This window comes from Scleropages formosus, chromosome 4 (assembly GCF_900964775.1).
Source record: "Scleropages formosus chromosome 4, fSclFor1.1, whole genome shotgun sequence".
Lineage (NCBI taxonomy): Eukaryota > Metazoa > Chordata > Actinopteri > Osteoglossiformes > Osteoglossidae > Scleropages > Scleropages formosus.
In genome coordinates this window covers 34294466-34309525 of record NC_041809.1, presented here as the reverse complement: position 1 = coordinate 34309525, position 15060 = coordinate 34294466, and positions in this window count along the sequence as shown.

Below are 15060 nucleotides of genomic sequence, written 5' to 3'. Positions count from 1 at the left end.
AAAAAATATATCTTGAAAAGGGGTTGCACTGCTATTTAAATTACCTATGTAAGCATATAAAATATTAAAAACAGTGCATCTACATTTGTATTAGTAAAATGGGAAGCATTCCTTGAAATAACCACATAGTCTGAAGCCACTTGTCCCACGGGGGTGCAGTGAGCCAGAGCCTATCCAACAACACAGGGTGCAAGGCTGGAGGGGGAGGAGGGGGCACCCCCAGGAAGGGATGCAAGGCCATCACCAGGCACCCCGAGCGGGACTCGAACCCCAGACTCACCAGAGAGCAAGCCCTGGTCAAACCTGCTGCACCACTGCATCCCCCTGAAATGTTCATATCTTTTGAAAATTGTGTCAGCTAGTGAGACTGTGCAGCCAACTTTCTTTGAAAGTAATATTTCCGGTGGTTTTAAAGCTATATTAGCTGTACTACACTGTATAAAATCCTTACCCTCATTTCAGAGTCTGTCCTATATATCCCTTTCCATAGTGCTTGGCTGTCGAACCCACTCCAAGTTCATTGGTGTCTATCTGCCAGCTACTCTCTATGTGATATTAAATAACCACCTGGACTTGAGTCAAAGGCTGAGCAGTTTTCTTTAGTTTTCGTTTAAAATTTCTAACAATCATGTCCTATAATTCCTCTGCATAATAATGATCCAGATGTTTGGTGATTAATTTTTGACAATAATTCAGCTGAAGTGGATCGTCTGCAGTGTTTGTCTGTTGCCCCAAATAAATACATCCAGAAATTTTATGGGGCAGCAGTATTGTAGTGGTTACAGCGATTGCCTTGCAATTCAAGGACTCAGGTTCTGCTGTGATACTTTTGATTTAAGGTACTTTCCTAGAATTGCTCTATTTAGAATAAAAAAAAACAGCTGTTTAAATGGGAAAATATCTGTGAGCATCTTATAATTAGCATTGTAAGAGATGTTGCACAAATGTGTCAGGTAAATGATTAATTATGTTAAATATATTTGGACGAGGGGGTGCGGTGGCGCAGTGGGTTGGACCGCAGTCCTGCTCTCCGGTGGGTCTGGGGTTCAAGTCCCGCTTGGGGCGCCTTGCAACGGACTGGCGTCCCGTCCTAGGTGTGTCCCCTCCCCCTCTGGCCTTACGCCCTGTGTTGCCGGGTAGGCTCCGGTTCCCCGTGACCCCGTAAGGGACAAGCGGTTCTGAAAGTGTGTGTGTGTGTGTATTTGGACGAGCTGTAAATAAACCACTCAGCCCTGCATGCATTTACAAACCCGACTAATTCTCCTGATGTTTTCCCTCATTGCCGACACTTTGGTCCAAGGAAATTTACACTTACACTTTTCTCCAGAGTGACTTACAGTGTCAGTCTGCTTACAATTATTTACCCATTTATACAGCTGGGTACTGTTACTGGAGCAATTGTAGGGTAAGTACATTTACATTCATTTATTTAGCAGATGCTTTCCTCCAAAGTGACTTCCAATGAACTCTATGTAGTGTTATCAGCCCACACATCTCATTCACTATGGTGACTTACACTGCTGGATACACTACTTACAATGGGTCACTCATCCATACATCAGTGGAACACACACATACTCTCTCTCTGTCACTCACACACTATGGGTGAAGCTGAACAGCATGTCTTTGGACTGTGGGAGGAAACCAGAGCACCCAGAGAAACCCACACAGACATGGGGAGAACATGCAAACTCCACACAGACTGAGTGGGGATCAAACCCACGTCCTCTCGCACCACCCAGGTGTTGTGAGATACCAGAGCTGCTCACTGTGCCACTGTGCTCTATTTAAAACATTGTATTGTGCTGCCTGTATGGACTTATGTCCCAGTAAGTGTGGTCAAAAGCTCATTTAGAAAGGAGAAGGTAAGTGGTGTTTGATGACATCCGCTGGATTGAGTGAGTATTACCCACTGATTCATATTCAGAAGGGCGCAAAGCAACCAGATCCGTTGCACCGGACATTTGTGCCATATGTGATTTTGAACGAGTCAAATAAGATTTTGAATGTGGATTTCTGTTGCGCTGTCTAGAGTTTCACTGCATCAAACCCCATTTTTGTACCCAGAGCCCTCAGCCAGGAGTCTCCTCATACACGTCCAACCTACAGAAGCAGTAGGGGATACGGTGCACTGACTACCAGTCGTCTTCTATTCTCTAAAGTGGGATTTGACCCAAATTACTGGAGGCTTAAACTTGAACTTGAATAACATAACTTGAGAAATGAAAGAGCGAGAAGCCGGGGAGACAGTATTGAGGAATTTTTACAGAAAGATGTGTGGTTATCATACTGCCTTTGGCAGGAGGGGTTGCAGACGTAAGAAATAATGAGGAAGAGAGGGTAATTAAGGTAATCTGATGTAATTAGGCAAAATGGACTGTGAGGTGAACTTTCGAAAAACAATACCCAAAACTTCTGCTTTGACACAGAATGGTCAGAACACATTGGCAGAACCACAGATGGCAGTGTTTCACTTCAGTTCCCAAATCATATTTGTGTTTTCACTCCTGCTTTTCAGTATTGTGTTCAAAAAATCAAATTCACAGTGAAACCCATCTTACGTTCCATGAGAAAAAAAAAGAAAAGCATTGTTACAGATGGTGAAACACTTCTTAATGTTATACTCTACTGGAACGTAACCAGACACTAATCAATAACATGGCTTGACCATCCTTTTTTCTGACAAGTAAGGCCAGGTATGAGGTTTATAAGGGACTTTTAAAGAAACTTTAAATTTCTCTCTATAAAAGATTCAAGTCTTCGGAATCTATTTTTTATTTGCTGCTATTTTTACTTGTTACAGGTTTTTTCCTCGTCAATGCTGTGAAGCATCTCTTGTGCCCACATAAAGAGGAGGTGTGTGGACCGGCAGCAGCAGTTCAATCCACCCATACTGCGTACCATTTACATTTATTTGTTTAGCAGATGCTTTTTCTCCAAAGCAACTTCAAATGAACTCTATATAGTGTTATCAGCCCACACACCTTATTCACCGTGGTGACTTACACCCCTAGATACACTACTTACAATGGGTCACTGATCCATGCATCAGTACAACACACACACTCTCTCTCGCTCTCACTCACACACTATGGGTGAACATGAACAGCATGTCTTTGGACTGTGGGAGGAAACCAGAGCACGCAGAGGAAACCCACACAGACACAGGGAGAACATGCAAACTCCACACAGACTGGGCAGGGATCAAAGCCATTTCCTCTTCCACCACCCAGGCGCTGTGAAACAGCAGCCCTACTCGCTATGCCATCTTGCTGCCCATATTCTACACCAGCAATGTTGTAATCTTTCAGGTTGAGGGACAGTGAGTAAAGAACGCCCCATACTTCAACATTTCCTGACAATGATATCTTAATCTCATTTGGACATAGAAGGATTTGGCAACCACTCAATTTCACTTTGAAAGACTGTAAGGTGGCACCTCCATACGGGAATCTACAAATCAAACAAGTGACTGTAAAAAGTAAGAGCGACCACAGTTTTACTGGTTTTCGCCTTCTCTTCAGTGGGTTGTTGCTGTTTTCTGGAATTCTTGTTGGGAATTCCAAGAGCTACGGGGGGGCTGTCGTTGAACCCTGGACACTCCCCAAGAATATGTTCTACGTTATTAGTTGGCAGCTCATTCGGTCACTGATGGACTGAGGTAGGACTGAAGAGCAGAGGAGGGAAACCTGATTACTGCTGAGGATATGAGCCTGTGGAGTCAATTAAATGTTCTTTTCCACCTTTGGGAAATGAAACTGCTTGTCTACAGTGTGGTGAACTTGCATTTGTTGAGCACAAGAGACAGCGATGTCAGTCGGTGAACGGGAGTCCTTTCATCAAGTTCGTGCTTCTTTTTCCACCTCAAAGCTATTATCCCTCGATAGATTTTCTATAGTTGTTTCACTGAAATACCAGCTTTGAATCCCTATTCCCTCTGCAGTAGGAAGAAAGGTTCTTACCCTGAACTCTTCCAGGTGAAGTCATATCTGTGTAAATGGGTAAAATAATAGTAGACTTAGTATTCAAGCATAATTCAGTCCTGAAGATCCGCTCTTAAAGTGTTATCATGAACAAACTCTTCATTACTACTAATTTAACAAATAAAAAAGGGAATTTGTTCCTTAGCCACAAAATGTTCACCCATTTTTTCACAAAACATGCCAAAACTCTGCATCATCTTTTAAGCACAGCAATCTAATTCAAAACCAAGTCCAGAATATTATTTCGCTTTTGGCACCTTTTAATCCAGGGTTAAGACCCATGTGTTCAAAATCGCTTATGCAAAATACATAGGTGTGCTCCCTTTCCTGTTCCTCTCATGTTCATGTGGGTTCCCTCCAGGTGCTCTGGTTTCATCCCACAGCTTAGTGACTTTTTCTGTTTTACTGGTTTACCTCATACAAAACCGCTGCATCCGCAAAGCCACCAGCATTGTGGATGACCCCTCTTACCCCTCTCATGGACTCTTCGCCCTTTTGCCAACTGGCAGAAGGTACAGGAGCATCCGTGCCACCACCAGCAGACTCCACAACAGTTTCTTCCATGAGGCAATGAGATTACTCAACCCCCTGCTGCCTCCCAACACTCACCTGGCAGTCAAACAGTGAACCCAGCATGACTTCATACACTACAAACTACCTACAGCTCGCAGCCCGTGTCCGCATGCACGTCCTGTCGATTCAATTGCTGTCTTGTACTCCTGATCTGTGTTGCACTATGGTCTCCAGAGAAACAACATTTCATTCCACTGTATACAAGCTGTACAGAGGAATGACAATCAAAACAACTTGAACTTGAACTTGAAGGCCATTCATAATTATATTGTTTTTCAGGAAAATTCTATGAGCCTCACAGTGATTTTTCTCAAAGTTTCCAACAATTTTCTTTCCGACTATCTCATTTCATAGAACGATGTTGGTAAAAAAAAAAAAAAAAAAAATTACTAACATCTATTTAAATGAGACAGATGTTTAAAAGAGGTGCTTTTCACTCCTCTACCATATCTATCCCCTCTTTAGAGCCGACACAATCCAGCAATCAGAGCGCATAGAATTTTTCCAAGATGGATATCAGCTCCTAAAATGAACAATGGTGCCATTTCTCTCACATTGCACAACCATTTATTCTCAACAATCTCAGATGATTTATGCAAGTTACAGTTTAACAACATGTGTAGGCACCTATTCATATAAGGCAGAGCTAATGAGTCCAGGTCTTTTCGGACTGCTGTAAAACTGATGGAAAATTTCTGCTGTTGAAGTGCTAACAACCACAGCAAGGAGAGAGAAATAAAACAAATAATTTAGGGTAATGATTGGTTTAGCCAAACGCTTAGCTATTCAGACAGAAAGAAAATGTGCCTGTACTGCAGCGTAGAGGAGGACATGTAAAATCCTCCTCATTAACAGGTCTTGTTTTATCCTTTGGTGGCACAGCGAGTCTTACTGCAATTTACTCAGCAAGCTGACTGTTGCGAGTCTTCATCCTGCGTATTCAAAACATTATTGTAAAAGTTGGAAATCCATGCATGCGTGTTGAAGAAAATTGCAGTTTCTCCTGTAATATTCATGTCTCTTTAAAAAAAAAATAATAGCAAGGTGATCAGAAATCATTGATACTCTGAAAGTTTTATGCAGCTACTCGTGGGATGTACATTGTTTCGTATGGTGGAAACAAACTAACTGCACTTAATCACATGTCTGCATCCAAGTGTCTCTTCCTGCTAATGTAATGAAAACATTGTATTTTCTATGAGATGTACGTTGCTTTGGAGAAAAGTGTCTCCTAAATGAATAAATGTAAATGTAAATTTAAAATTCGAACCCAAGTTCTGTTTGCACTTATTTCTTTAAAAGGCCTTGAGGTTTCGGTATTTTTAACAAAACTTTTATGCTCGATAAGGCAGGTTTAAGTAACTTCCATGTCAAAATCAAGGGCTGCTTTCAAAGGCTGTAAAAATTGCAGTGATTTCTGTTAGTTAAATGGCACATTTACCCATTGCACACACTTGGGTACACAATAAATATCTTTTCTTTAGCCTGCCTGATGCCCTGGCAAACAAGGTTAAAAGTGAACGAAAGGCTTTTTTCAGTAAAATATCGCATCCAGCAATTATTTACACATGGGGACATTTTATTTGTATTATCTCTCCTATTACAAGAGAAAAGCTGCCTTCCAGATGTTGTAAGACAGAAGCTGAGATAAAACTCGGTGGAAAGTATTGTGGCTGGAGGTTCTTATCAATGTTCAACCAGCTTTTATGTAGCTCTAGCGAGGCTACTAAAAGATTTCCGATAAAATTATTTTAGAAGCGTTTGATGGGAATTAAAAGAAGGACATTCAAAGCAGTATTTGAAGACACCTCCTGGGTTGTGTTCTCAGCGGCAGCCGAACCACAAAAGAAAACGAAGAACTTCAAAAATATGCCACTTACAGTCATTCTCCAAAGTTAACGACATTTTGATTTTCGTATTTCTTAATCCGACATATCCATTATTTTCCCATTACAAGTATTATTACTGTGTTTTATTCTATTTCTCTCTTAATGATGAAGATATGTGCTGATCTTCCTTTCCAAACACAGAACTTTGCAGATTTTGCAGACCAAGCCATTTTAGCATTCAGATAAATGTGCTCTGTATGGAAACAGTGCTTCACAATACCTTAAAAGAATGAGCGAGTTGACTTGACTTTAATTTATTCAGTTTCTCGCACAGCACAAAGCCAATCAATCACAGAATGGCAGTCACCCTAAATCTAAAGCCAACTGACCACTGTTCAAATGTTCAGTCCATATTAGCTTTTTTCTATGTACAGTAGATTTATTTCACACTGGGTGGAACTACCGTACATCACGGTGTGTTGCCTCAAAGCTCCTGGGTGCTGGGTTCAAATCTGTTCCCAGGCCCTGTCTATACATTGAGTGTGTTTGGGTTTTCATATCTTCATCAGCTTCACATCAAAGACATGGTGTTCAGGTGAACAGTTGACTCTTGTGGCAGTCATTCCTTATGGCTCCCAAGTCATTGTTGAAAATGTATGGATGGATAATTTTCCTAGAGCAGGGTATGTACCTTTCCTCAAGGGTACTACAGCTGGAGATGGGATTTGAACCTTTGGATTCAAAAGCAGCAGCGTTAGACACTATATTACCAGCTACCTTTGAGGCAAAGAGGAATTTAAGGTTCCTTCAATGTTACCAAGATATCCTAGTCCTTTGCCAGCAAAACATCCCAAACCATCACACTGTCACCACCATGCTTGACTACAGGTGGTCCCTGACTCACAATGGGGTTACGTTCCACAAAACCCATCTTAAGTCGAAGATATCGTAAGTCGAAACTGTCATGGTCGGGTCTTGAAGGAAGCGGCGGACCCAAGTGCGGAGCGGTAATCGTGGTGTCTTCGGGGAAATCCAAGAGAGGAGGTCAGAGGACGGGCAAAGGGTCTTCGAGGTGCGAACGTCGTAACAGGGAGAATCCAAAAGGCGAGGTCAGTACACAGGCAAGAGGTCGATGATCAGAAAGAGGCAGTAGATCGGGGGAACAAGGGACGGGTTCAGGGAAGGCGTTCGGGAACAGGAAATGGCTAGAGAAGGTCGCTAACGAGGAGGCGGCTCAAGGTTCCACATCAGCTGGTGGTCTGACGCAGCCTTTTATGCTGTAGTCTGCGTTGCGTCCCAGGTGTTCCGTGTTGGCCCGGAGGTGTGGGCGTGGCAGAAACTGCATTTAATAGACCAAACACACACCTTTGCGAGACAGACTGGGAGATGCAGATTGCTGCCGCTGCCCAGCATCATGGGAGAGTATTGCACCGCATATCGCTTGCCAAGGAAAAAAATCAAAATTCAAAATCTGAAGAACGGTTTCTGCTGAATGTCTATCATCAGCTCACCATCGTAAAGTTGAAAAAATCGTAAGTCGAACCATCGTTAATTGGGGACCACCTGTATAGGAAAAAGGTTCTTACTCTGAAAAGCCATAGTACGTTTTTGTTAGACATATCAAGGCCCACATCATCCAAAGTGTTCAACTTTTGATTAATTCATTCACGGAACATGCTTCCACACCAAAGAAACAAAATAAAGACAAGACTGGTATAATTTAGGGGGGGTGTGGGTTGGACCGGGTCCTGTTCTCCAGTGGGTCTGGTGTTCGAGTCCCACTTGGGGTGCCTTGTATTGGACTGGCGTCCCGTCCTGGGTGTGTCCCCTCCCTCTTCAGCCTTACGCCCTAAGTTGCTGGGTTAGGCTCTGGTTTCAAAAGCTCTGAAAATCAAGCGCTAAGCTTACACTTATAGGTATGAGAGGTCATGGTGCTTTACTGGAACCTAAAACCCAATGGAGACCGTGGCGAAGCTCAATCTGTACCTCTCAAAACGATGTCTTTCACAAGCAACGTCTAGCACATTGCGAGGCAGTGGAGATATATGCCAAAGTCTCATGTTTGTCCTCCCCGTTTCTCTGTGGTTTAGAATTGGGAGGACATCAATGGAGCAGAATCAGTGGCTTGTTCTCCCACATCTGTCTCCCATCAGCCACAATGTCTAGATACACCTAATTGAGTGCATTGGTGCTGCTTTTCTGTCCATCTACATTTCATTTCCTTTTATGGACAAAATGCTCTTTAGACCTACAAACCTGAACAAAGGCCTGTGTATAAATTATTGTTTTTTTTTTTTCTTTTTGGGAATTTAAATCCCATTTTGGTGTCGAGGAACAAATATGACAGTTTAAGTGTTCTTCCGCAACTTTCAACCCTCTAATTATATGCTTAATTTTAGGCTGCAGATCTGCTTATGGAAAGGATTGAGCTCTAACCCAAAATAAAATTTTAAGGCTTCTTCCTCGCTGTTGCTTTTTGCATCTGATTTGCATCCTTATAAAGAACATTATCCAATTCATAATTTGTTAAGTATTAGCAATAGATGCATCTGTTGGCTCAGTCGTGAAAATGCTGTAGAAAGAATATTTAAATCTTCCTTTTTTACTGTTGACATGATAATCATTTTATGAGTTTTTATTGATTTATTGTATTAACAATGTTTGTTTAAAATATGAAAATATTTGGAAAATAGCTACTCAGTTTTCCTTGTTGTCAGCCAATAAATGGAGTGTGGTAAGGAGAGCAAGGAAACTTGCTGAACAGTGAAATGAATATCCCTCATACTGTATAGATACACCTAACATCTGTTTTGTGGATTTATTGTTTTCACGGAGTGTTTGTTCTGATTGGCAAAAGATGACTTACAATGAGACCATTTTCAATGTTGAAATTTCAGAAATTGAAAAAAATTGCACGATTCATATTGTAAAACGCAATAATTATTGCAATGCAACTATAACTGCATTTACACACATTTTCTGAACCGCTTGTCCCATTCGGGGTCACGGGGAGCCGGAGCCTAACCTGGCAACACAGGGCGTAAGGCTGGAGTGGGGGGGGGGCACACCCAGGATAGGACGCCAGTCCGTCACAAGGCACACCAAGCGGGACCCAAGCCCCAGACCCACCAGAGAGCACCACTGTGCCCCCCCTGCATTTAATCATATGGAATTATAATTGATTAATTGTATATATAAGAATTCATAAATTATAATTGATTAATGTAATTATTCACTGGTAACATCTAGAAATTTCTGAAATTTGCAGACAAGTGTATGGCAAAAGGAGACTTGCACTGGGTCACTCATCCATACATCAGTGGAACACACACACTCTCTCTCTGTCACTCACACACTATAGGAGAACCTGAAGAGCAAGTCTTTGGAGTGTGGAAGGAAACCAGAGCACCTGGAGGCAACCCACACAGAGAGAACATGCAAACTCCACAGAGACTGAGCAGGGATTGAACCCACATCCTCTCACACCACTCAGGCACTGCGAGACAGCAGCACTTCTCACTGTGCCACCATTATCATCACAGACAAATTTAAGAGACATAATTTTGTTATTTATTTCAGGCTATTCAAGGCTGCAAAGCCTGTTCTTATTCTTGCCAAGGGCAGCTTATGGTAATTTTTCCATCCACTCCCAGCATTCCTGGCTGTCAGCAGAGAGGCCCAGGAAATGTGCACAGAATTAAATTAAACCCATGGCTCATTTAAAGTGACCCAATTGGATTAGAGCAGAATAAGGACATCTCCTTGTTCAAACTGTTGGTTTGACACCAGTCAAGCTCTTGGCCTTACTGGGAAGTTATCTAACCTTGTATAGCCAGACAATAATAAGTGCAAAAAAAGCAGCAGAAAACGGTGAAAAACCACATTGCTTAGTGCTGAGTGGTCAGTTGTGGGGCGAAAGCGGCGATATGGGTAGGACAGAGGTGCCGGACAGTGTTAGACGTGTTGAACCAACACAGAATGGCTTCGTTTGGCACTAAACCAAAAGAGGGATTGAGGTCCCTTCAAGAAGACCAGAAACAACAACTAAAATAGGCCCAAATTGGGCCAACAAAGCAGCCCACCCAACCTGGGCTCATCTCTGGGACAGGAGTCTTTCTTCTCCCAGGGGAGAACTCAAGAAATCGTCCTAAGGTCCAGAGAAAAGCTGCTCTGAATCCTGTGACTGAGAAAATCTCAGACTGAGACAAGCAAATGGAAATGAAGGAGGGAATCGAAACACGTTGTCGGGGTGGCATTGACTGGATTTCCATTGATGTCGGGTTGGTATTGACTGGATTTACAGCGATGCCTTTCAAGTAAGGTTAACAGGTTCCGGACCTCCAGTCGTCTTCCCAAACCTCTCATCCAAACGAGGTCACGGTGGCCAGGCCGGTTCTGGAAGGTAGAGGATACACTATGGACAGGATCACACTAGGTGACCCGTTCACCTCAGTGCCACATGAGGAAATGCACACAAACCTGGAGAGAAGATGCAAAAAGATGCAGCATAGCAAGGCTAACATTATACATGGTTTTGTTGCAGTTAACGCATGTAAGGAATATTTCTTGCATTCAATTAAAAATATAAAAATAATGAATTAAATTCACTGCGACCCAGCTTAGAACAAGTGGTTATTGAAATTGGATGGATGGATAAATTAAATCTGAAGATTCAGAAATTTCATTTTCTATTCAAGGAACATCAGACTGCCAGGCTGTGTTTTCATAGAAACCCTTTAGTATTAACAGGACACATAATAGAGTAGAGTGGGAGTGGGCTGGAATATAATTTTTAAAAAGTACACTATTAAAAAATGACAAAATGTAAAAAAATAATTAAGACCTTATCCGTCTGGGGAGTACACCCCTCAGCCTTGACCCCAGTGATTCTGGGATAGGTTTTGGACCTCCTAACCCTGATCAGGACAAGCAGTTAAAGAAAATGGATGGATGGATGGATGGATGGATGGATGGATGGATGGATGGAACATTATTACTAAATAAACACATCATTACTGTTTTTTTATTCAGACGAAGAATATGAATTATTTACACAAAATTTTTTGTGTGATCAATTGAAAAAAGGTGTACTGGCACCAGTCTAGTTCACATCCCCTGTGCTGCATACCAAATTCCTTTAAGAAAAATGATAGGTAGGAAATATAGAGCATAATGCAATTCATAAGTTCACCTTGTATCCCCATATACTAAATGAAGGCTCCTCCACTGCACATATATTAGACATGAATTGATATTTTTAATGTTTTATTCTACTTTTTGTGAATAATAACGTCTGATATTCTATGCTTGATGACCTGAAGACACAGATTATTTGACTCTATGCGGCTGCATAAGCAATCTAAGGGAGGTGAACTGAAGGCACATTCATCTTCTGCAGAAACAGTGACGTTTATTATATATTATTCCATTCACATCTTCTCCGCCAGCTATAAAACTGTGTTATTTCTTCAGCTGTGCTGGGTTCCAGTCCGTGGCAGTAAATGACACTGACTGATGGTTCTCTTTTATTTTGCACCAGGCAGGTCTGGCTGCTGGAGAGCCACAGTCCAGCAGTTATTTGTGGACTTTTTTCACCTTAAAAGACATGGAGGACATGTCCTCTCATATTTACTGAGCACTGACATTCACTGCGTTTTATGGACACCTGAAGCAGTCCATTTGCACAGCTACCTGCAGCTTCTTTATACAGTTATCTGACACTTTTCTCCAAAGCAACTTATAGTGCAAAGGTTACAATTAAAACAGCCACATAGACAGAAAGCCTGAAAGGTGGTCTGAAATCAGTGATGATTAATAGTATTAACTCTTATAGTGAGACATTTACATCAAAAAGTAGGAGGGATCGCACAACGCCTCTGACAAACAAAAAAACAACCTTTCCGCTCCACTTGTTGCAAGTAGTGTAATGGAGTGTAAGGCTGGAGCCGTCCGTTGCCTTGTGACTGAAGTTTAAATACCCACAGTGCACTTGATCAAGATGAACCCATACAGTAATAACACCTTGCTAATAATATACTAATAATAATAATAATAATAATAATAATACAGCAATAACGGGGGGTTGTGGTTGTACTGCGTGTTTGGCCGGGTCCTGCTCCCTGGTGGGTCTGGGGTTCGAGTCCCGCTTCGGGTGCCTTGCGATGGACTGACGTCCTGTCCTGGGTGTGTCCCCTGCGCCCTGTGTTGCTGGGTTAGGTTCCGGTTCGCTGTGACCCCAGTTGGGACAAGCGGTTTCAGAGAATGTGTGTAGTTGACCAGTGTTGTTGTCACTTTCCCAGCTAAGTAGACCATGAGTGTCAGGTTATATTATTGGCAGGTCGTATAAGTTTTTGCCCCGATCGAACACTCTGATCCACTAAGTCGCTCCAAATAGGTTTGGCTTCCAAATAAATATGTATATCCATTGCATTTATGTAAAATATAAAAAAATAATAAATTGAATTCACTGTCACCCTGCCTAGGATGAGCAGTTACTGAAACTGGATGGATGGACAAATTGAATTTGAAGATTTAGAAATTTTCATATAGCGGTGTATATTCTCAGCGAAGGGGGTGTGGTGGCGCAGTGGGTTGGACCGCAGTCCTGCTCTCCCGTGGGTCTGGGGTTCGAGTCCCGCTTGGGGTGCCTTGCGACGGACTGGCGTCCCGTCCTGGGTGTGTCCCCTGCCCCTCCGGCCTTACGCCCTGTGTTACCGGGTAGGCTCCGGTTCCCCCGTGACCCCGTATGGGATGAGCGGTTCTGAAACTGTGTGTGTGTGTATTCTCAGAGAAATGCTTTTGTATTAATAGGACACATAATACAGTAGAAATCAGATGAGTGGGAACGGGATGGAATAAATTTTAAAAAGTAGACTTTTAAAAAATGACTAAATGTAGTGAATTTTCATCTTTTATTACAAAGAAAGGTACTTGATGCATTTTTAAATGACATATTCATGAATTCAGTTCTGTGATTTGTTTTGTGAAACTGTACAAAAGGCAATAGGAGAAACAAAAAATGACTTCAACATGCACATTGAATCTAGAATTTATTACAGAAATACAGTTGTCCGGTGACATTTAACTTCATTAAACACAGTTTTAGCACACATTTCCAATAACACATTGACATGTTGACAATCGCTTGTGAGAAAACGGTTTGATGTCCACAGCAATCTTCTACATATTTCTACCAAGCCGTTATTTCTAAGCTGTTGCACGCAGCAAGTGCTCTACCTTCTCTCAGCCTGTATTCTTGGTCTGCTACAGTACAGCGATGGAGGTGCCGACCACAGGGTCATAATCTTTTTTACAAGACAGCTTCATAAATGTCACACCGCTACATCGGTAAAGCAGCCCAGGATCAGTAAATGGACATGGTTGAAAAATGTTATACTGGAGGTTCCTCGTCCTAACAGAGACACGGAGGCCAACTGTATATTTTTAGCGCTCGGAGAACCTGAAGTATGTTCTCTTCGGTGACACCGAGGTCACGATGCCTATGAGACATGACTTGCTCTCATAGATGCCTTAAACCTTTATGTAATCCTCACAAAAATAAATTTACCATTGAGTCAAAGTTCATTTTGGTTCCTGGCAGCTGTGAGTCTCGGGGCTTCGTGGTGGATGCGTACAGTAGATTCCGCACTGTGGGATAGTCGGTTAAAATAAACAAATAAATAAGAGGCTCACGCGTCACGGTGGGAGGACACATGCGAACGATTTCTGCCAATAGATTGAAGAGCTTGGATGTTGGAGACAGCTGGTAGTCTAATGGTTAAAGCTGTGCTCCTTGGACTCAACGGTCCCAGGTTTGGTTGTCCACCATAAGATGTAGTATATTTATTCATGTAGCTGACACTTCTCTCCAAAGTGACTTACAGTGTAAAGGTTACAAATATTTATCCAGCTGGGTAATTTTAGTGGAGTGGTTTTAGGGTTTGCTCAAGGGTACAACAGCTGGAAGCAAGAATCAAACCTGCAACCTTTGGATGCAAAGGCAGTAGCACTAGCCACTATAGTACAAGCTGTCTTTAAACAAGGTACTTACTGAGAACAGCTCCAGTAAAACTACCCAGCTCTAAAAAATTGTTAGTAGCTTAACACAGTAAGTATGGAGAAAAAACATCAGCTAAATGACCAAATGTAGACCCTTTGAAGTGTGATGCCAGTCTGCGAAATGGCACTCGGAGCATTTTTAAGGAATGCAAATTCGGCTGCGTTCGACTTGTTTTGAACACAATAATGAAGATAATAAAAGAAGTGCGGCTTAATAGATGCTTAAAAGACAAATTCATAAATTTGTATTTGCGGCTTTGGAGAGTGTTCATTGGCCAGGACGAATCAGATGCAGTTCCACGTGCCACCAGGGGAGGGCGGTGTGTACAAATGCTTTGTGAGGTTTCCCGCCAAAGTTCATCATAAGGCAGATGTACCGGACCACAGTATACCACATTGTTCACGGGTCACGCAGCATATACATTAATATTCGAAACACCGATGCACCACAGATATCTGCTTATATTTCCGAAAGATTTCTGTGCTCCGCAACAACATTGATTTTAATACTAATAGTCACAAATTTAGACCAAGAAAATCTCTTCTTTGTTTCATTTGCACATTTATCTGAAGATGTCTTTTTTTTTTTTTTGTAAAGTATTAAATGTTGGCACCGC